Genomic DNA, 24,220 nt, shown 5'->3' with positions numbered 1-24,220 from the left:
GAACCAGCAGCTGACCCTAAAATGACAGCAGCTTGTGAGCTCTCTGATGAGGAATCAGAAAGAGACGCAATTATAGAGGGACTGCACCTAACAAAGGCAATGAATGTAACCTGGTTCTCGGTACCCTCAATGAATCCCCAACAATAACAAATAAATAAAATCAAAACTAAAAAAAAAAAAACATCAAAAATAGAGATTTTAAGAAAACTCAATAATATCCAAGATAACACAGAAAATCAAGTAGTAAGTGTAGCAGATAAATTTAACAAAGACATTGAAATAATTTTTAAAAATCAAACAAATTTTGAAATTAAGAAGTACATTTGATAATCTGAAGAAAATAGTCACAGGTTCTCAACAGCAGAACAGATTGGGCAGAGAAAAGAAATAGTAAGCTTGAAGATAAACTATTTGAAAATACACAGTCAGGGGAGAATGAAAGGAAAAAGAATGAAAAGGAGAAGGGGCTCTCAAAATATAGAAAGCAAATATTAATAAATCTAAAGGGAGAGATGGTCTGCGATGCAAAACCAGGAGGTGACTTCAACACCTCACTCCAAGTAACGAAGAGACTGTCTAGGCATAACAAGAAACATTAGAGTTATGCCAAAACACCAAACAGATTCAACCGATCTTCGCAGAACACGTCACCCCACTCTTGCAGCATACAGAATCTTTTCATCGACACTGGCAACATTCTCCACAATAGACTGATCTCAGGCCACAAAACCAGTCTTAACAAGTTAAAAAAAAAAAAAAAAGTAGAAATCATAACAAGAACCATTTCCAGCACAATAGAATAAAACTAAACATTAATAATAAGAAGAACCTCGAAAAACACCCAAAGACGTGGAAAGTAAACTTCTTGCTCCTGAATACACAATGGGTGAACAAAGAAATTATCAATAAGAAGAAAACTGAAAAATTGCTTGAAAAAGTAAAGAAAATGAGACCACAATATACCAACACGTATAAGAGACCACAAAAGCAGTAATAAGAAAGAAGTTTATAATAAGAAACACATACAACAAAAAAGTAGAAAGAGCTATCTTCAAATAAGTTATCTAATGATGTACCTCAAGGAATTAGAGAAACAAGAATGAGCAACCCTCAAAAGTTGTAGGAGAAAATAAATATCACAACAGAAATAAGTGAAAGTGAGACTAAAAATAGATTACAAAATAAGTTGAGCTTTTGAAAAGATAAAGAAAATTGACAATGCTCCAGCAAGATGAAGAAAAAAGAGAAGATACAAAGAAATAAAATCAGATTATTTTTTTAAAAAAGAGACTTGGTCAGGTACAGTGGGGGGCTCTTGCCTATAATTCCAGCAGTCAGGGAGACTGAGGCAGGTGGACTGTCTGAGCTCAAGAGCTCCAGGCCAGCCTGAGCAAGAGCAAGCCCCCATCTCTAAAACTAGCCAGGTGTTGTGTGGGTACCTGTAGTCCGGCTACTTGGGAAGCTGAGGCAAGAGAATCAATTGAGCTCAAGAGTCTGAGGTTGCTGTGAGCTATGATGACCCAACAGCCTTCTACCCAGGGAGACAGAGAGACTATGTCTCAAAAAAAATAATCAATTAATTAATTAATAAGCTTTTTCATAGTTCCCCAAACCATGATTTATCCATATGGTCTCCAGGGCTCCACGACATGACAGCGTGACCACATACGTTAACGAGAGTATCACTGTAACCTTGTGATAGAAAAGTAAAATAGAAAACTATCAGTCATGTATTTGTAACTAAAATTCATAGATTTATGAATAAGGTTGGTTTACATGGGCCTAAACAGAAGCATACTTAGTGAGAAAGGAAATTTCAAATAACTATGTGAAATAGGAAAATATCTATGAAAATCATATGTCTGCTATAGTGATGGATGCATGTAATATAGTTTTCCGAAAAATCCATGGAATGTACAACATCCTGAGTGAACCTAATGTAAAGTAAGGACTTTGGGGTGTCAACACGATGTCAGAGTAGGTTTCTAGATTATAACAAATGGCTCGCCCTGGAGCTGCTGGTGGTGGTGTGGTGATGCCTTTGTGGGGAAGGAGGTACATGGGAAATCTGTATCTTCCTCTCAAGTTTGCTGTGAACATGAAACTATTTTAAATATGAGGTCTATTTTTAAAAAATGGATATGTCTGTATGAAGTACACAATATTCTGGAAAGATTTGCGCCTAACTTTTGATAGTTATTGCCGTGAGCTGTGGAAATCCTGGGGATCCGAGGTGTGCCTGTGTGTCTGGCATTCATTTATCAGCGTATTTCAAAGTGGTGTTGGGAGAATTGGTGATTTTATTTTAAAAAATACCTTATGCATGGAACTTTTGTGAGTAGCACCACATACTTGTGCCACTCCTGGGCTTGTTGGCATCCTGGACAGTTTGGAAGGCACAGATTTTCATCTTTAACTGAGGTGAGTGTGAGAAGCATCTGTAGGTATCTGTATGGAGAGAGAAATCTCCCAAAGTGGCACTGTCTTGTTCAGATAACAGCAATCTGTTTTATTCTCTGTGTTTAGTCTTCTAGAACAATGCAATGTGAGAATATAGGGCACAGGGACTTTGCCCTGCCAGAATTTTTGGCAGTTTAACTGGAATTGCAACATAACTTGCATATCAGATGATAACCTTCACAACACTTAATTCTAAGAGGCATTCTGAAATATTATATGGCCTCCCAATTACAAAATTTTTCCAAGTTCACTACCACTTCTATACAAAGTACATCTCTCACTCCCCAAAAGTAACCATTTACCTTCTTAAGATTGGGAGAGGACCACATGAAAATCAAACAGCCTTTGTCCAGAAGATTCTCAACTTGTCCTTTAAAAACTCAGTCTTCCCTAATAATCTTTTTTAAGGCTTTTGCCCCAAATCATTAACTTTGATGCTCTATGACAAACCATAGAAGCTTATACATCTCACCTTTCCCACTGTGGTCTTCAGTACCTGGACCTTCTAAGCTGAACCAGGGTCAAAAATCAGATGTTCAAGTTCATTCAGTTATTTTAACTCGAAGAACTTGACCGGGCAGTAACTGAACAAAAGAGTCATTACATATGAGTCCGTAGGAAGGGTCAGTTAAGCCTATCAGGTCTTCAGAGTCATTCAAAGAAAGAAAATAGTAAGTTTGGGGGGTCCTAATGCTCTTTATAAATATTAGATGTGTATGTGACTCTCGCTATCATAATGGTGAATATTTTAAATTACATTGTGGATTTTTTTTTCTATGTTGATCACAAACTGATCACATGTATAAAATGATTCATTCCGTAAGTATTACTTTAGGTATCATTAGCCTACCAGAAGATTTGAGTGCCTCCTTCTGAAGTCTGTTAACTTCTTTACTGGAACATAGGTCCATTAGAGGATTTTCCCATTGTTTTACACAATCTCGCTGCTTGTCATCTTCCTTAATGATTTGTGAGATCTTTAAAAATGCACATTTTATATTTATCTTTTTATCTCAAGATCTTACCAAAGGGCTCAGAAGTAATGGCTATTCAAAAAGTGAGAATTGAATCTGTGAATGAATAAATCTTCTCTGAACACTTAATTTCCTATAGCAAAAATTCCTTGGTCTCTTCTCCCATTTTTTCCTCCAGATAATTGTTTTTACGGTCATACCACTGATCCCACGGAGTTTGACTACAATGTTTATAGTCTCAATCAGATTTTTTTTCTCTGCTGTGATTCTTTCCAACAATCTCAAATTGTCTTGTTTGTTTGCCTTTAATGTAGACTTTGGAAAATACTCATTCTGGAGGTCCCTTGGATTCCAGAGTTTGCTATTTTAAGCCATTCTACCATTTATCATAACAATAGAACGTACTGGAAATATTAATTGGTTTCTTAGGCGAGTTCTTGTTGTATGACTCAATTCAGGAAATGGAAATCACAAACCATTTGCAAGTTTCCATAAATATTAATGAATCAAATAATACACAGTTTTATGTCAAACTCCAGTATTAATTTGTATCTCTTGCCACCTCAGACAGTAATATACTTAAAAAATATATTTTCCGCCATTCGTCTGCTTAGGACATGTTATTTGTTGGGTTCATTTCAATTTATTATTCAAATGCTAATTGGAGCTGTAGAATTTTGCATGACTTATGGCTAATGTTCCAAATAATGTTTGCTTTCATTTTACTAAGCTACTGCACGAGGGAATTGATTGAGACAATGGAACACTCTGTTGCTCATAGTAAAAAGAAAAATGTTGTTTGATTCTGGTCTCTCTGAAAACCTCCAATGTCAGTCACCAATTACCACTTCCCCACTTGCTAGGATTAATCCATCTTTGCTCTGAGGCACACACAATTACCCGGCTTTGGCAGGCCTGGCTCTGAGCACTCCATATGGGTCACTGGCATCCCATGAGCTGCTCTTTCTGAGACAGGGAAAGGGGAAAAGATTCTATATAATAAATTCTTGCATGGAATTAGCGACCTGTGAATTTGCTGTTTCTCGACAGAGATGGATTTCTCACTATTCCCACTACTCTGTCAGAAATGTACTTGTTACACTTGCCATTCTATCCAAGTTCCTTACACACTGTAATAGCAGGAGAGGGGAAATTAAACAAAACTACACAAAGCTGAGCAGTTTCAGTCAACAGCAGCAAACCACTCCTACTTTAGAATGTCTTCCTCTCTGCAAAGTAAGTAATCAAAAGCCCTCAAAGCCAAATATTTGTAGTAATTCAGTGACAGATACTTTATCCTCACTTTAGAAATAAAGATACATTTTAAAATTGAACGGAAAAAATCAGAAAGGAGGGAAATATGACAGTTTCTCAATCAATCCCTTACAAGAATCAGCAAATGGTGACAAACTATGGAAAGTGTGGCTGTGACCACGGACCACATGTTCAGCCTGACTATACTGCTCTGCTCACATCAGCAACATGTTCAAATATGGGGACTAGTCTTTGATTCTTCAGATCAAAATTCTCTGCTTATTTTATTGACATTATTGCTTGAAGAAAAAAATATATATATATTTGACTGTCATAATGCAAATTTCTTAAGTTCAGTAATTTATTTTGAATCTATGCTTCTCTCTCTTTTTTTTATAACAAGGAATTGAAAATTTATTACGTAAGTGGTAAATACTCAAAATGTTGAAATTTCAGGTATACTATATACAGTGTATGTATTTTTTTGTGTATATATATATATAATAAATATTATTATTATTATTATTCAGTGAGTGAATCCACTCCCCTCCAATACTCAGGGGCTTGCTAACAAGTCAAGGCTTGGCCTTACAGTAAAGAAGCTGAAGGTTCCTGATCTTCTTCCTCTTGTGGCCAAAGCCAGGTGGGCACATGGACCAGGACTTGAGTCTTGAGTGAGTCAACCAAAAGCAAACAGTCTCTTGAGAACCTCCTTCCTCTCAGGGTGCCCGGCAGCTGCAGAGGCTGGGGCAATAGTGCTGGTGACCAAATATCATCAGAACTCAGTTGCTCCTGGGCCACGAATCTGACTCTACTGTTGGGCCTCCTAACTTTTGTTTTGACCAATTTTTTGAGTTTGATTTTCCAGGCTTCCTAGAGATTCACAATATTCTTCTAGACACTCCTTTTCAGTCTACATTCAGCAACACTGGTATTAATTAGTGGCATCTGATACAAGAACAAAGACTTGTTTTTCAAAAAAAGCTTTTCGTTCTTTTTTTGAACATTTATAATATTTATTAAGGAACTAGATGATCTCTATACAGGAATATTTCAAGTTTGAAGATAAATAGGGCATTTTCCCCCAAAATCTCAAAAACATAGACAATTAATAAAAATAGAAGATAATTTCAAAAAACAGATCATGCCAAATCTTATAGACCATAGAAAAAGAAGAAATACTTCAAATTCATTCTACTTCATCTGGATATACCTGATCTTAACATTTGAAAAAATATATTATTAAAAGGGAAATTACAAACATATTTCACTTATAAATGAGGATTCAATATCCTAAGCAACATATTAACAAGTTGAATTAAAAATTATTATTCAAAGAATGTACTTTGGTCAAAATTAAATCAAATTTATATGAGAGAATTAGTTGCTAGTTTCTTTTTTTTTCTTTTCCTTTCCCCCACCCCTCCCTCCTTCTCTCTCTGTCTGCTCTCCCCTTCCCCCATGCCCCATCGTGTCATTAATTGTCATTAATTGTCCTCATATCAAAGTTGAATACATAGGAGTACATAGGATTCATGCTTCTTCATTCCCGTGATGCTTCACTAAGAATAAAGTGTTCTACTTCCATCCAGGTTAATATAAATGCTGGAAAATCTCCACTTTTGTTAATGGCTGAATAGTAGTCCATGGTGTACATATACCACAGCTTGCCAATCCATTCCTGGGTTGAGAGGCATTTAGGTTGTTTCCACATTTTGGCAATTGCAAATTGAGCTGCAATAAACAGTCTAGTACAGTGTCTTTATAATAAAAGGTTTTTTTGGCTTCTGGATAGATGCCCAGTAATGGGATTGCAGGATCAAATGGAAGGTCTAGCTTAAGTTCTTTGAGGTTTCTCCATACTTCCTTCCAAAAAGGTTGTATTAGTTTGCAGTCCCACCAGCAGTGTAAAAGTGTTCCCTTCTCTCCACATCCACACCAGCATCTGCAGTTTTGAGATTTTGTGATATGGGCCATTCTTGCTGGGGTTTGATGATATCTCAGGGTGGTTTTAATTTGAATTTCTCTAATAATTAGGGATGATGAGCATTTTTTGATATGTTTGCTAGCCATTCATCTGTCTTCTTTAGAGAAGGTTTTGTTCATGTCTCTTCCCCATTGATGTATGGGATTGTTGGCTTTTTTCATGTGGATTAATTTGAGTTCACTAAAGATCCTAGTTATCAAGCCTATGTCTGATTCAAAATATGCAAATATCCTTTCCCATTGTGTAGATTGTCTGTTTGCTTTGGTTGTTGTCTCCTTAGCTATACAAAAACTTTTCAGCTTTTCAATTTAAATTGTTAAATTGTTGTTGTTGCAATTACCATGGCAGGCTTCTTCATAAAGTCGTTCCACAGGCCGATATCTTCCAGTGTTTTTCCTATTCTTTCTTGGAGGATTTTTATTATTTCATGCCTTAAATTTAAGTCCTTTATTCATCTGAATCAATTTTGGTGAGTGGAGAAAGGTGTGGGTCCAGTTTCAGTCTTTTACATGTAGATATCCAGTTCTCCCAGCACCATTTATTGAGTAGGGAGTCTTTCCCCCAGTGGACGTTCTTGTTTGGTTTATCGAAGATTAGGTGGTTGTAAGTTGTTGGTTTCATTTCCTGGTTTTCTATTCGATTCCAAATGTCTATGTCTCTATTTTTGTTCCAGTACCATGCTGTCTTGACCACTATGGCTTTGTAGTACAGCCTAAAATCTGGTATGCTGATGCCCCCAGCTTTATTTTTATTACTAAGAACTGCCTTAGCTATATGTTTTTTTTTCTAGTTCCATACAAAATGCAGAATCATTTTTTCCAAGTCTTGAAAATAGGATGTTGGAATTTTAATAGGAATGGCATTGAATCAGTAGATTGTTCTGGAAAATATAGACATTTTAACAATGTCGATTATTCCCAGCTATGAGCGTGGTATGTTCTTCCATTTGTTAAAGTCCTCTGCTATTTCCTTTTTTAGGCTTTCATAATTTTCTTTATAGAGGTCCTTCACCTCCTTTGTCAGGTATATTCCTAGGTATTTCATTTTCTTTGCAGTCATGGTGAAGGGAGTTGTGTCCTTTAGTTAGCCTCTCATCTTGGCTGTTATTGGCGTATAGAAAGACAACTGCCTTGTGGACATTGATTTTATATTCTGAGATATTACTGTTTTTTTTGTTTTTTATTTTTCTATTAGAGACAGAGTCTCACTTTATCACCCTCAGTAGAGTGCCATGGCATCACAGCTCACAGTAACCTCCAACTCCTGGGCTTAGGTGATTCTCTTGCCTTGGCCTCCCAAGCAGCTGGGACTACAAGTGCCTGCCACAACACCCGGCTATTTTTTTTGTTGCAGTTTGGCTGGGGCTAGGTTTGAACCCACCACTCTTGGTATATGGGGCCAGCGCCCTACTCACTGAACCACAGGTGCCACCATTACTGTGGTTTACCATTACTGTGGTTTTTTTTTTTTTTCCAGATTTTTTTTTTGCCAGGGCTGTGTTTGAACCCACCACCTCCGGCATATGGGGCCATGCCCTACTCCTTTGAGCCACAGGCACCACCCAATTACTGTATTTTTTGATGACTTCCAGTAGTCTTATGGTTGAGTCTTTGGGGTTTTCTAAGTAGAAGATCATATCATCAGTAAAGAGGGCGAGTTTGACCTCCTCTGCCCCAATTTGGATGCCCTTTATTTTCCTGTCTTGCTTAATTGTATTGAGTAGAACTTCCAGAACTATGTTGAATAGTGATAGTGATGGAGGACAACCTTGTCTGGTTCCAGATCTAAGTGGAAAAGCTTTTAGTTTAACTCCATTCAGTAAAATATTAGCTATGGATTTGTCATAGATAGCTTCAATCAGTTTAAGAAATGTGCCATTTATGCCTAAACTCTTCAGTGTTCTATTTAGAAAAGGATGCTGGATTTTATCAAATGCTTTTTCTGCATCTATTGAGAAGATCATATGGGCTTTGTTTTTGTTTCTGTTGATATGGTGAATAACATTTATGGATTTATGTACATTAAACCAGCCTTTCATCCCTGGGATAAAACCTACTTGATCATGATGTATGACTTTTTTGATGATAAGCTATAATCTATTGGCTAGAATTTTGTTGAGAATTTTTGCATCTGTATTCATTAGGGAAATTGGTCTGAAGATCTCCTTTCTAGTTGGTTCTTTTCCTGGTTTTGTATCAGAGTGATGTTTGCTTAATTAAGCGTGTTGGGGAAGATTCCTCCCTCCTCAATTTTTTGGAATAATTTCTGCAATATAGGAATAAGCTCTTCTTTGAAGGTTTGATAGAACCTTCTGGTGTGAAGCCATCCAGACCAGGGCATTTTTCTTGTTGGGAGATTTTTTATTGTTTCTTTGATCTCAGTGCTTGTAATTGGTCTCTTCAGGAGATCTATTTCATGCAGGCTAAGTCTCAGGAGAGGGTGTGATTCCAAATACTGATTCATTTCCTTCACATTATCAAATTTATGGGCATAGAGTTTCTGGTAGTATTCAGAGATAATCTCTTGTATCTCTGTGGCATCAGTTGTTATTTCCCTTTATCATTTCTGATTGAGGTCCCTAGAGATTTTACTTTTTTATTTCTAGTTAGTCTGGTCAAAGGTTTATCTCTTTTATTTATTTTTTCAAAAAAACAACTCCTTGTTTCATGAATTTTCTGAATGATGCTTTTGTTTTTTATTTCAATTATCTCTGATTTAATTTTGGATATTTCATTGCTTCTGCTGTCTTTAGACTTAGATTGTTCTTCTTTTTCCAGTTCCATAAGATGACTCGTAAGTTTGTTGATGCTCTCTCTTTCTGTTTTTTGAATGTATGCATCTAAAGTGATAATTTTTCCTCTCAGGACTGCTTTTGCTGTATGCCACAGGTTTTGGTATCTTGTGTCTTCATTGTTGTTATGCTCAAGGAAGTTAATGATTTCCCTTTTTATTTCTTCCTGCACCCAACTGTCATTCAGCATAAGGTTGTTAAACTTCCATGCCTTTGTGTGAGGTTGAGCATTTTTGTTGGAGTTGAGTTCCACTTTTAGTGCCTGTGGTCTGAGAAGATGCATGGTAAAATTTCAATTCTTTTGATTCTGTTGAGGTTTATTTTGTGTCCTAGGATATGATCATTTTTGGTGAATGTTCCATGGGATGATGAGAAGAATGTACATTCTTTATCTCTGGGATGGAGTGTTCTATATACATCTATCGAGCACAGTTGTTCTAAGGTCTCATTTAAATCTCTTATATCTTTGTTTAATTTCTGTTTAGAGGATCTGTCCAGCTCTGAGAGAGAGATATTAAAGTCCCCTGTTACTGTGGTGTTATAGGATATCATATTGCTCAGACTAAGTAAGGTCTGTTTCAGGAATCTGAGAGCATTTCAATTGGGTGCATAAATATTTAGAATTGAAACATCTTCTTGTTGTATTTTTCCCTTGACCAATATAAAGTGACCATCATTGTCTTTTTTGACTTTAATCGCTTTAAATCCACATGTATCTGAAAATAAGATTGCAACCCCTCTTTTTTTCTGAATTCCATTTGCCTGAAAAATTGACTTCCAATCCTTAACTCTGAGTTTTAATTTGTCTTTTGACATGAGGTGTGTTACCTGCAGACAGCAAATAGATGGCTTATGTTTTTTAATGCAATCAGCCAATCTATGCCTCTTCAGTGGGGAATTCAAGCCATTGACATTTATTGAGATAATTGATAAGTATGGTAGCGTTCTATTTATCTTATTTTGTGAAAGTCCATTGCTTAGTTTTGTCTTTTGCATCTTTGTGGAAACTAGGTTCTGTCCTTTAATTTCTGGGTGTTTATTTTGCTGAAGGTCCATTGTGAATGGTCAGTATGTGGAATAGGTTGAAGTATTTCCTATAAGCTCATCTTATTGTGGCAAATGTCCTCAATGTTTGCATATCAGTAAAAGATTTGATTTCTCCATCAATTTTAAAGGTTAACTTAGCAGGATATAGAATTCTGGGCTGGAAATTGTTGTTTAAGTAGATTAAAGGTAGATGACCATTGTCTTCTGGCTTGAAAAGTTTCATTACAGAATTCTGCAGTCACCCTGAAGAATTTGCCCCCTGTAGGTCAATTGGCACTTACTCCTGGCAGCATGCAAAATCTTTTCTTTTGTCTTGACTTTAGGTAGGTTCATCACAATGTGTCTTGGAGAAGCTGTATTTGAGTTGAGGTGACCAGAGGTCCGATATCCCTCTGAAAGGAGTGTTCCAGAATCTTTGGTGATATTAGTGAAATTTTCATTTATAACATTCTCTAGAATGACTTCCATTCCTCTGGAGCATTCTTCTTCCCCTTCTGGGATACCTGTAACTTGTGTGTTTGAATGCTTCATAGAGTCCCTTCATAGAGTTCTTCAGTGAACGTTCTCCTTTCTCTCTCTTCTTTTCTGCCTCTTTGAACTATTTGAGTTATCTCAAGAGCTTTATCCTCTACCTCTGAGATTCTTTCTTCTGCATGGTCTAATATGTTGTTGATACTTTCTATTGTATCTTTAAGTTTCCTAATTGACTGCTTCAGTTCCTTCAGCTCTGCTGTACCTTTTCTATATTCTTCATATCATTCATCTCTAATTTGATTCTGTTTTTGGATTTCCTTTTGGTAATTTTTCACTTTCTCAGTAATTTCCTTATTGTTTTTTGGTTGTTTTCTACCTTCTCAGCAATTTCCTTCATTGTTTCCATCATCTGTATTTTAAATTCCCCTTCTGTCATTTCTAACATCTCTTTATAGATGGAATCCTCTGCCGTAGCTCCCTTATGGTCCCTTGAAAGGGTTGCTCTGGACTGGTATTTCATGTTGCCAGGATTTTTCTGCTGATTCTTCTTCAGGAATGTTTTCTTATATCTGTTTCCTTGTCCTAATTTTCCTTTCACTTCCTCTAGCTCTTTAATTTACTGTGCCTCCAGCCTAAAGTTTTAATGAGTTCTTTTGGCACAAGGCCAGAAAGATGAGAAGATTGAAGAGGAAGAAGGAAAAAAAAGATTAAAAATGAAAGGAAAAAGAGAAAAGGGTGGGAGTGAGTAAAAGGAAATATTGACAAAAAGAAGAGAGGTACCAAAGAAGGAGACAGGAGTAATAAAGGTGTATAGTAGGGTACTTTGACCCAACCTTATAAACTCCCAACCTCTGGGGGTGCTGGGTTGGGTGGTCCCCTTGAGGTCGGCAGCTCTTTGCCAGTCTGATCAGACACAGTACCCCACCTCCACCAAGTAGAGAGAAAAGACAAAAATACTATAAATCAAACTGAAACAAACAAACAAAAACCCTTATGGGATAAAATTTTGGGGAAAAAATAATAGGGGAAGAAATACTAACAAAAATGAAGTTCTAATTCTTAATGAAGGCAAAAATGGAAGATTATATTTAAACTAGAATAGTGAAGAAAGAACAGAGAAAAAAAGAAAAAAGGAAAATCTAGAGGAAAAATGTTGAAATTAAGAAAAAAACAAAACAAAAAGACCTCCCTCCAAAAAAACCCCAAAAAACAGTATATATATCCTGCTGAATATTGTCTGGGCAACAGATGATCTTCTGAGGTATGAGTTGTTAATCACAATGTTGATACAGTTGTACGAGATGGAGACTGGAGGCCTCTGCTGATTTCTCAGACCCCACAGGCTTGGGAGCCCAAATAGCTCCTCAGCCCACTTGAAAGACACTTCAAACTGTGAACCTTGGCTAAGCAGAAGCTTTTCAAGAAAAGCACTTATCACTGGGATCTCTCCTGACATGGCTGCCCGCTTATCCAGTGTGCCAAAACCCATCTCACTATATGCCCCTGAGGGTCAAGGCTGTAAATCTGCCAAATACTTAGATCTCTGCTCTTCCCCAGTGTCTCAGTCCCTGACTTCAGGCAGCTCAGTCACTAAATTACTGGCCCAAGATCTCCTGGCTGATCCCTGTGCTGCAACCCACAAGGACAGCTCCCCGACTGTGGCTGTGCAGGCAGCCCACAGATGAAAGATATTAGCTTCTTTCTGACTCAGCAGTTCAGTCTGAGGCCCCATATAATGCCCAAAGTCATCTGCACCCCTGCCCAAGATCTCCCAAGGCAGTTCAATCAAGTGCCCAAGTCCAACAAAAAACCAAAACAGCTCACAGATAAGGCTTTTCCTGCTTGTAGTCTCCCTGTTGCTATGGTTACAGCTGCAGACAGCCTCCAACCAAACAAATGCACCTACCACTTGCCACTTCTCTGCTGCTTTTGTCCTCCTTGTGGGGTTTAGAAGTCTCTTGCTGACTCCCTCTGTCACCATAAGGAAGTTTCTGAGCAGATCCCACCAGCCAGAGATGCCTGGAGTCTTCTCTCCCCAATCTCACTGCGCCCAGTTGCACAGAAGCTATTACTCCGTCATTGCCATCTTGCTCCCTTGCTCCGGACTCCTTTTTTTTTTTTTTTTTTGAGACAGAGTCTCACTATGTCGCCCTGGGTAGAGTGCCATGGCACCACAGCTCACAGCAACCTCTTGGGTTTAAGCGATTCTCTTGCCTCAGCCCCCCAAGTAGCTAGAACTACAGGTGGCTACCACAACACCTGGCTATTTTTTGGTTATAGTTGTCACTGTTTGGCAAGCCCAGTCTGGATTAGAACCCACCAAGTCTGGTGTACGTGGCTGGCACCCTAGCCGCGGAGCTACAGGTGCCAAGCCAATCTGTGCTTCTCTTTGTAATGTCCCCTAAAGCAAAGGGATAGAGAAATGTGGTTTTAGTACATAATAGAACTATAATGTGACTGAAAGAAAAATGATCAAGAGAGAATACGGACTCCCAAACTTATAAATGTTAGGGGATTGCTCAGAAAGACTTCTCCCAGGTCTGTCTGTGAAGAGTAATACTCTTTGTTTATAACTGCCTTTCCCATGGAAAATGAGTTCCCTCCCTCCTTCTCTTCCTTCCTCCCTTCCTTCCTTCCTTTCCTCATTTCCTTTCTTTCAACAAATATTTTTTGAGCCCTTTGTACTACTCTGTGGGAGCCATGATGCTAGCTGCTGAGGAACAACAAATGATCTTCCGATTCATTTTACTTGGTAGGATTTTCCAGTGTAATTTGCCATAAAATCTAGAAAGAAACATTTAGAAAACTAAACCTATCCATGGCAAAATTACTATGCTTATACACTAAAATCATCAATGGACAAAGGACATAAAGAGAACATGCCTCAAATAGATATAAAAACAGAGATAAACTTTTGGATAATATAATCAGTAATGCAAAAAAAAAAAAAAAGGTAAATTAAAGCAAAATACCCAATTACATATTAAGTTAAAATACTACATATATAATTTCTATCTACTGGTGAATATGAGAGAATTTAAAATTGTTAATAGTTCCATTATGGGTAGGAAGATAAGCAGGAATCTGTAGCGGAAAATATGAGCAATATTTATGAAGGAAAATTAAGTGTTTATCCCCTTTACTGTCATTCCATGTATTGGAAAAAATATCCGAAAGAAAAAAAATCAAAAGAAAAATTGGTTATGTGTATCAAGATGTTCAATGGAGTTTTTAAAATAATGCCAAAAAATTAATACAGTCCAAATTTTTACTAATGAGCAATTATACCTGCACTAGCTAGAATGATGTCCAGATGGAAAAGGATCGTTATGAACGTGTTTCTATTAAAACTACTCACTTGTAAGTAGAAAAAACAGTAGAATATGTGTTGAATTCAATTGTAGAATTATAGTATTTTATAATGGGCAGTACATGAAAAGAAGAATGATTGTATCATCTTGGGATGGTGGATTTGGAGATGATGTTTAAAAATGCTATAATTGTAGTTTTAATGCTTTTGTGGACTCTAACAAAATGAGGAAAATAATCTACTTTTTATGGTCATAATGGGTCTTGAGTATTCTGACAGAATAATGTAGTTTCTTGTCCTTTTTTTCTATCTTCTTTAATTAAGATAGGATTCACATATAGCAAATTTTGTTGTAATGTTTTATCGTTCAATTAAAAGTTTTGAAAAAGTATAAAATTATGTCATCAAAACCACAATTAAGATACAGAACAAAATACAAGAAAATTTCCATTCCCCCAAATTCTACTATTTCCCTTAATGGTCAACCACTGTCCGCATTCTTAGCCTTGGTTTTTATTCCTGTGTAGTTTTGCCTTTGAAAGGACGTTATATAAGTGGAATTATAGAATATGTAGCCTCTTGGGTTGGGCATCATAATGCTGTTAAAATTTCAAAATGCTGTTACATATATTAATAGTTTTGTTCCTTTTTATTGCTAATTGGTTTTCCATTTTATAAATGTATCACATTTTATTTACCTATTCCACAGTGGAGAAACACTTGGGTTGATTCCAGTTTGGAGGTAATTACAAATAAAATGTCTATATAAACATTAATCTTTAGGAATTTTTGCACTTTGGTTGACATTTTATTTGAGATATTTTAGATTCCTGTGCATTTGTAGGAAATAGCAAAGTGACATCATGTGTTTTAATCTAGTTGGTGGTAACATTTTGCAAAACTATAGTGTAATATCAAAAATAATTCTGGGTTCTATTTAATTTTCTATTTCATCAGGCAACCCCCTATTTAGGGCTGGCGTGCGCATGGTGACGGTGTTACCAAAGACAGGTCGCTATTCCGAGCCTCTGCCTTCTCTCTGGGTGTGGGTGTTTTACTCCTTGTCACCTGAGCTCTCACTGGCCACCGCTGGCGGTGCTTCCGGAGGTGACCGGGTTTGCACCTGCTAAGTCTCTGGTGTCTGGGGTGGGAGGGAGGGGACAGGACTCCTGGACCTCGTTGCCTGGCGTGACTGGTTCCTTGTTGATGTATCACCTCCCACACCATTGGGTATAGGTTTTCGTGTGAAAATAGTGCTTCATTTCACCTGAGTAAAAGCCAAGGAGTAAAATTGCTTGTTCACATGATAAACGTGTGTTTAATTTCATAAGAAACCATGAAGACATCTTTCAAAGCGGTGTAGTTTCACATTCCTCTCAGAACCAGGCGCACTCAGGCGCTCCGCATCCTCACCAGGCTTCGCATCCACTTGGTTACACTTACAGGCTAGGGTGGCGCGGCCTCGCTTTGGACTCTATTCGCGTTTCCTTACTCACTGCTTAGATGCAGTGTCATTTAAAGGTTTTTTTCGTTTGTTTTGTTTGTTTGTTTGTTTGTTTGTTTTAGCATCCTTATATCCTCTTTGGTGACATTTCTATTCAAAATTCTTTTCTTTTGAGACAGAGTCTCACTTTGTCACCTTTGGTGGAGCGCCATGGCATTATAGCTCACAGCAACCTCAACTCTAAAGCTCAAGAGGTCCTCCTTCCTCAGCCTCCGAGGTAGATGCAACTACAGGCACCAGCCACAACATGCAGCCAGTTTTCAAAGAGGGGGTCTCGCTCTTGCTCAGGCTGGTCTGGAACTCCTGAGCTCAGGCAATCCACCTGCCTCACCTCCCAGAGAGCTGGGATTACAGGGGTGAGCCACTGTGCCTGGCCTCCATTCAAATTTTTATTCATTTTGTTTTCTTATTATTGACTTGTGGGAGTTTTTAATATATTTTGGATCCTTCCTGCAGCTTTTCATATTCATGTACATCACAAATGTTTTCTCCAGTCTATGGCTTATCCTTTATTGTTTAATTTTGTATTTCAAGGAATAGATGTTTTACATTTTGCTGAGGTTCAATCCATTAATCAGGCTTTTAATGACTCATATCTATAATTTGCTCTTATTTAATTGTTATATAATGTCAGATGCATGAGTGAAGGTTGTTTTTTTTTTTTTTTCCATTTGTATTTAGTACCATTTGTTGAAAAGACTATCTTTTCCACAGAATTTCCCCACATGTTTATTGATGAAACATATTCGTTTAGGTCTATTTTTATACTGACCATTCAGTCCCATTGCAGTATGGGAATATTCTTTTTTCTTTTTTTTTTTTTTTTTTTTTTTTGGCCGGGGCTGGGTTTGAACCCACCACCTCCAGCATATGGGACCGGCGCCCTACTCCTTGAGCCACAGGCACCGCCCAAGGGAATATTCTTTTTTCCAACACAGAATTGCCCTGTTATTGCAGACTGATAATAAATTCAGGAATCAGTTGGTGTCATTTCTCATATTTTGCTTTCCTTTTTTCGAAATCATCTTTGACGAACTTAGTTCATTTGTCTTTACACAAAAATTTTAAAATCATTTTGTTAGTTTCTATTAATACAAATAAAAAAGAGAAAGAAGCCTGCTGAGTGAGCTATCTGGCCCCAGGAATGCAGGTTATTTCTCTGTCCCCTTTCCTCAGCTGCAGTGGTTCCCCATCAGAAGACCAACACAACAAGTTGGCCTAACCCCAGCCGCCGCCTCCTCCCTTGCCCTGAGCCTTCCACTGGGGAACAGGTGAGAATAGTTCAGACAAAATTTTGTGCCTTTTCCACAGCACTACTGTTGTCCTCCCCAACACTCTCTCCAGGAGGGAGGTTTTTTCGACCCTGAGTGGTCAAAACCCTGTCTTTCTTGAGAGCGTGATGTGAAGTCTTTGGAGATGAGTCTTTGTGTGTACAATTCACCTTGTATCTGTGGATCAGAGGGATTCTATATTCTCATTCCTGACCACACATGGCCTGTAGAAATTGGCTAAGATTTTCCCTGAATTATTCTTAGCTGCAGGTAGATTTTTCCCAAGGTAAGCAAGTGCTTAGAGTCTTTTTATTCTTGGAAGCGGCCTTTCTCCTCAGACTTTCGGGGTGGTTGTTTGCTCTGAGACGTAACTATCTGATGGATTCGGGAAGGTGTGGACATGTGAAAGTAATGCTTTCTCAAACTTTCTGCATCTTAAGCTGAAGTCAAGTCCCTCTGTTTTTTTCTTAGAAAACAGAAAAATGCGAGGGCAGTTCTAACTTTCTCTTGGATATGATTTTCAGATTGGCCTGTCTAGCCAAACTGATCTGAGTGAGGCACACAGGATTTATCCTGAGCCCTACATATGCATGGTAGGAGCAAATCGTGTCCAGTGTTTTTCACTGCTTTTGTGTCTCTGTGTGTGGACACACAGCTGAAGTAGGACTCCCTGTGGGCAGTTAGTAATGGTAGAGGATAGTAGGATTGAGAGTTACAATGTTAGAAACCCATATATCAATAATTCTAGATAAATTATTTCTAATTTTTACAGTGCCACTTTCAAGTAAGGGTGATGGTACATCTTCTGTAGATGAGCAAATTACATCCAAGACAGATTCAATTATATCCCCCGGTAACAAATGCAGTAAAAGGCAGAATCATAATTTGACTGTAAGTTTAATTAGCTCTAAAGCAGTCCTTTATTTCCTTTACAACTTCAGAATTGATGTGAACTTAGATTTAACTATATGATCATAGATTATTGGTGCTTGTCAGGCCAGCGTATGTTAATTTCCTTGGATAGATTTACAACAAAACAATAACAGCAAAATTGAAGAAAAATTTGATTTTTTTTTCTTGCCTAAGGATTAAAAGGGAGATAATGATGTTCAGTAATGATCGGGTTTACCTTAATTTCCATGAATTTTTTATTCATAATAAAGCTTTGGTGGCCTCTTATAGCACTTGACCAATTTTTTGTCTTAGAATTTAATTCCTTTTTTTTTTTTTTTGCAGTTTTTGGCCAGGGCTGGGTTTGAACCTGCCACCTCCAGCATATGGGGCCGGTGCCCTACTCCTTTGAACCACAGGTGCCACCTAGAATTTAATTATTAAATTTCAATTGGTTGAAATGTGGTAGAAAATTTAATGTAGATTTGGTGATTTTACTTGTTTAAAAAATGACTATAAAATATGTTTTTAGTGGGTAATCAGAGTGAATTTAACAAAAAGCTAAATGGTATTATATTTTAGGGACCCCCTCACTTCTGCCTAATCCTAATTTTATATTTGTAATATTGTATTATTTGTTTAGGAATTCACCTCTCAATTGTATAAATTTTATGTTCCACAAAACTTCACTCTGGGCATGATTTTTTTGTTGTTGCAGTTTGGCCGGGGCTGGGTTTGAACCCGCCACCTTTGGTACATGGGGCTGGCACGCTACCCACTGAGCCATAGGAGCTGCCCTCAGGGCATGATCTTTTTTTTTCATTATAAATTACTTTGCTTTTAATTATCCTATATATATATTTTTTTTTTGGGGGGGGGATTCATTGAGGGTACAATAAGCCAGGTTACACTGATTGCAATTGTTAGGTAACGTTCCTCTTGCAATCATGTCTTGCAGGGCATGATATTTTAATCTTCAAGAGTTTTGGATTTTTTGCTACCAGTTTGCCTGATCAAATTTTGAGGTATGGTATTATTTCACTTATGCTTATCATGAAATCTCGCAGAAATTAGATTGCTCTTTAATTGGGATAGTGTTCCAAGAAGCTATCACTTACAACAACAAAGCACTTCTGAAAAATAGCATTTGAAAAACAGTGCAAAGATATCTTTTAGATAATTACCTACCTTTGTTCACTTTTAAAAGGTTCACATTGTAAAAAGTATAGGTGAAACACTGAGAAATGTCCAGGTATTTTGCTTTAGAGGCAACGTAGGAAATGAGGTCAACAAAATCATGTGAATATAAATGAACTATTTTTTCATGTTTCTGAGTAAATGTGAAATCCACAAACTGTTTTTAGGGTTCACTGTTGCTGAAGGCTTTTCTTTATGACTGATAATTTTTGAGAAATACGCTACCATTGATCAAAACCTAATATAAAGGTAATCATTGCGCATTACTTTGGGTAATTCTCAAGAAGTGTGTTTATGACAATTTCAAAGACAGTTATGATTTGCAAGACTGAATATACAGCTTTGTTTTCAAATGCAATTTATTTTTGAATATGAATTAAAATTCTTCTGTGTTAGAGAAAAACCACCAACTTAAATTATATGTGCTTAATGAAATGTGTCTCTTTGGAAAGTCAGAATGACTTTAGCCACTAACCATTTTGAATGATGAGTTTTCTCTAGCTGGAAGATGCCTGGTTCTATAGTTTTAATAATTTTGACCATATTTAGATCATTTTTCTTTCTTTAGGCAAGTTCCATGATTTATCAAGCAACCACTATATCTATCCTGCACATGTGTATGTACAAAGTGTCATAACATTCAGGACACTTTGGGATGAAAAAGAACAAAATGGGGCGGCGCCTGTGGCTCAGTGAGTAAGGCACCAGCCCCATATACCCAGGGTGGCAGGTTCAAACCCAGCCCCGGCCAAACTGCAACCAAAAAATAGCCGGGCGTTGTGGAGGGCGCCTGTAGTCCCAGCTGCTCAGGAGGCTGAGGCAAGAGAATCACCTAAGCCCAAGAGCTGGAGGTTGCTGTGAGCTGTGATGCCACAGAAGTCTACTGAAGGTGACAAAGTGAGACTCTGTCTCTTATAAAAAAAAAAAAAAAAGGAAGGAAGGAAGGAAGGAAGGAAGGAAGAAAGAAAGAAGTGAGATGGGGAATCCATGGAGCAAAACTGTCACGGAATTTAGAAATATGTTACTTTCTCATTATATAGCATCAATAGGTCCATTTGTAGTAGTTGAGAGTAGTGACTCTCAACGGAGGATGGAGGAGTGCTTCCGTTTCAGATTTTTACTCAAACATATCTGACTTCACTTAGCATTGATTTTACTTGAAGAATTCAATAAATGAGATTATGTTATGCATCCAAAGTGGTGATGACTCGTGAATATCCAGTGGTAACTTAAAGAACTATTTTAATGCATTTCCATCTGCCTGACAGGTGTGTGTGTGTGTGTATGTGTGTGTGTGTGTGTGTATCTTACAAGCACTCAGATAAGAGTCTTTATCTTGCTGACTCTTCGAGAATTGGGTTTCAGGTTTTCCATAAAGACAGATGTATTTGTGACTTACTTCCCTTAAAGTGGCTAGATTTCAATAGAGAAGTCAGTTTAACATATTTTATTTCACTCTTAATTCTTCTTACTCCAATGTTTCACATTGGAGTTGTAGAAATTTCAAGTGTGTTCTTTGGATAATTTCAAAATATGGATATTATAATGAAAAAGCGAGTAAATTATTTGATAGCTCTTTGTCTTTCTTACCCCTGGAATTGAAAGAGTGGCGCTATTTTAGTTCACTCAGCTAAGCTATCAAGAGTTGTCTAAATCAGCTAATCCCCAGGGTGTTCATTATCTAGGTCAGAGAATTATTGAAAGCTCTCTCCAAACGTAAGGTATACTATCAGTGAACAATGCACTGGATGCCATACAATAGTTCTGTGATGTTTGTGAACAAATGGAGATAAGTGTATTTTTATAAGACTGAATTATTTTTCCTAGTTATTTGGATGGATATTTGCGGGGGGAGCTGTTCTGTCAGATAAAAAGGGCTATTATGTGCTGGATAAGCATGTTTCAAATGTTTACATAAAGCAAAAAGAAAATAGATTGAATGAAAACCAAAACTAAAAAAGGAAGTAGAGGTCTGTTCCACGCCAATCAGCCTGAAAACATAGTCTATTGTCAGTAAACAAATAAAACCTTTCTAGTTTATCAAAGCACAGGTCCTGAGAACATCTGGTCTGACTAAGTCAGTAGAAGGAGCTCTTTGCAGGTGCACACAGAGTGGGGTAATATTTTGCCCTGGTTTTCCAAATAATGGACACACGTTGTACACAAAGCTCCTTTATTGTTACACTTCTCATCCAACTGAGCTACTATTAGAGGATGGATTATACAAGAAAAAAAAAGTCAGGAATGTTGAAGGTCAAGTCTGTCTTATTACTTTCTGTGTACTATCTGACACTTTCCTCTATGGGTCTAAGAGGTTTTGAATTGAAAAAGAGAAGTATATACATAACAAAATCTCTCTCTCTTTAATTTTCTGCCCTTTGTAATAAAGAATTTGGCTGGGTTTTATCTCTGGTTCCTAGGAAGTTACCTTTAAACCCCTGGAATAAAGAATTTTGCTGGACTCTTGTCCCTTGTTTCTGAGAGGTAATTTCTAAGTCCTTGGAATTTCTAGAATGATGGGGGTATCTCTGTTTCTGGTAGGCTTTTAGGATCATAGCTAATAGTTTAGGCTAATGAGATGACACATGGTGGACTTCTGGATAGCTTATGCTCTTGAGATGACTCAAGATGACAGCTGGCCATGCCAGAAAGACCAACCATGTGATTGGAGAGTCAAGTCTGTGAGCCAAATGCTGTCAGAGCAACCTCTAGGGAGAGGAAGGAGGCTGGAGATTGAGTTCAACCAGGTGGCCAATGAATCAGTAAATTATACCTTTATATAATGACAGCCCAATACACGTCTGAACACCAAGATCGGGTGACTTCCCTGGATGGCAGTAGTCTGCACATTGTCCTGCATCTGTGTGCCAACAGGGTGACACAGCTCTGGAAACTATGAAACCTCCATGCTCAGATTGCTTGGAGCTAACCCTAGACACCTCTCCAGGTACTGATTTTTATTATTTTGCCATAATACAACTGTCATCATTAAGCATAGTCCTTTACTGAGTTCTGTGAGTTGTCCTAGTAAATTATTGAAATGGAGGGGATGGTGGGAATACCAGAATTTGTACCTAGCAGGTCAGAAGTCAGGGCAGCCTGGGGATCCCCAAACATACTTACATTGTCTGAAGTGAGGGCAGTCTTGAGAAGGAATGTGCCCTTCACCTGTGAAATTTGGTCTAATTCTGGGTGGTTGGTCTGGAAGTCCTTATGTGTCCTGAACCCAGTCTTAATAGCTCACACTCAAGACCAAAGATCTATTCAACAATATAAAGTTTTGAATAATGTCTACAAAACTGAATGGAATTCATTTAATTTTAAAAATACAATTAAAATTATAATATGAATCATACTCTGTTAGCAGGCCTTAAATTAGATATCAAAAAGATGGTATTCATCCCAACATGTTCTGCTCTGTCATTCAGATACTTAATTTAATTCAAGCCCACATCACATGCTATCTGTTGATTACTTTTAATTCTGAGGGACAAATGTATCCCTTTTCTTTTTAGCAGAAAGCAGGTCAAAATTCACGAAGAAGGTATTAGAAATTACATGCCAATTTACAGCCACAGATAATGCATCTGTTGACAGGGTACAAAAATAAATGTAGCATTTTACCTTTAAGAGATGGTGATGGGTGAACGTGCCTTGCTCTTACTCTGTAAACCTACCTTCTTCTTCCTCAATAAACTTTGTCCCCTGCTTGCCTTCAAAAAGTAAGCGATAGTGATAATAGAGCTTAAATATCAGAAGTTTGGGATTTAGTAAAGTGAAGGATAGAGTGAGTTGATGCAATGGTCAGTATTTACTGCTCAGTATTACCAACAAACTAGATGCTGAGATTTGGTAAAGAGGTTCCTCCATCGGCCTTTCCATTGTTATTAAGGGTGAAGCCCCAGGAAGCATCTCTGCACGTGTAGTATTGATGATAGTGAGCAAAGTGAAACTCAGTGGGTTAGTCAATAGCACCTGTGAAATGGGCCAGTTCTAAAGAAGACCTTTATAAATTACTGTGGCGTAATCCCTACCTCGCTCCTGAATCCATCTTCTTTGTGGATATGAATCGGAGATAATGATGAGCTCCACATAAAAAAAAATCTTAGCCACCCAACGTTAACAGAAAGGAATTGGCTGAGCACCTAGAGAAACACAGAATCTGGGAATATGGTACTGAATTTTAAAGATCAGAATCTAAAATAATAGCAAGATGACTACGTTCCAGAGGTGTGCTGTACAAATTGCAGTTGTGGTTGCAATACTGGATGGAACACCAACAATTCTTTTGAAAGCGTGGGTCTCATGTTAAGTGTCATTACACAAATCCTTTCTTCATATGAGGACATGCTTTATGCCTTAGGGTATATAATAGTCCATTTAGATTGGTATTTCAGAAAATTCATATGTGAAAACTTTAGCATTTTTCTTATTTCTTAATGGCATTTGTAAATGGACAAAATATCTTTTCTTTACGATTATGACACCACTACTATTATAGGTAGATCAGTAAATAGGAATAATATTTTTATTCCATCATTGTATATAACCTGCTATTTTTTTTTCTAGCTAAACAACCTGACTTTCGGGATTTGAAACTTTTAAAAATATAAGGTTGTGCTCTGCTTCTCTAAACGTAACAAATGCTTGCTTCTTCTGTGTGGGTTAGGTTCATAATGGAGGCTGGAGAGAATAGGACCCTAGGACTGGAATGGCTGTTAGAGGTTATTAGTTCAGCTGGTGTCATCCTGTGGCCGTCTGAGCTCCACAGCAGCTGACAGGTGGTCAAGCAGACGTCTGATGACTCTGAACCAGAGGGGCAGGAGAATCGGCCTTTCCTTCCCTCGATCTCAACCCTTAATATTTTCATGAAAACATGTGATTCCTGGGGTCATTTTGCCACTACGAGGGGAAAACTTAAGATGACCCAAATTGAATCCACCCATCCTGAAAGTGCTCGTGACCACCTGTCTTATCACGTGAGAGGTTTGTTTGAGTGAGTGAATGGTCTGCTGCTGTGAAATTAGGATCTTCGTGAACGACACAGCCTTCTCCTGTTC

Source organism: Nycticebus coucang, chromosome 8, assembly GCF_027406575.1.
Source record: "Nycticebus coucang isolate mNycCou1 chromosome 8, mNycCou1.pri, whole genome shotgun sequence".
NCBI classification, from domain to species: Eukaryota; Metazoa; Chordata; class Mammalia; order Primates; family Lorisidae; genus Nycticebus; species Nycticebus coucang.
Note: the sequence above shows the minus strand (reverse complement) of the source record.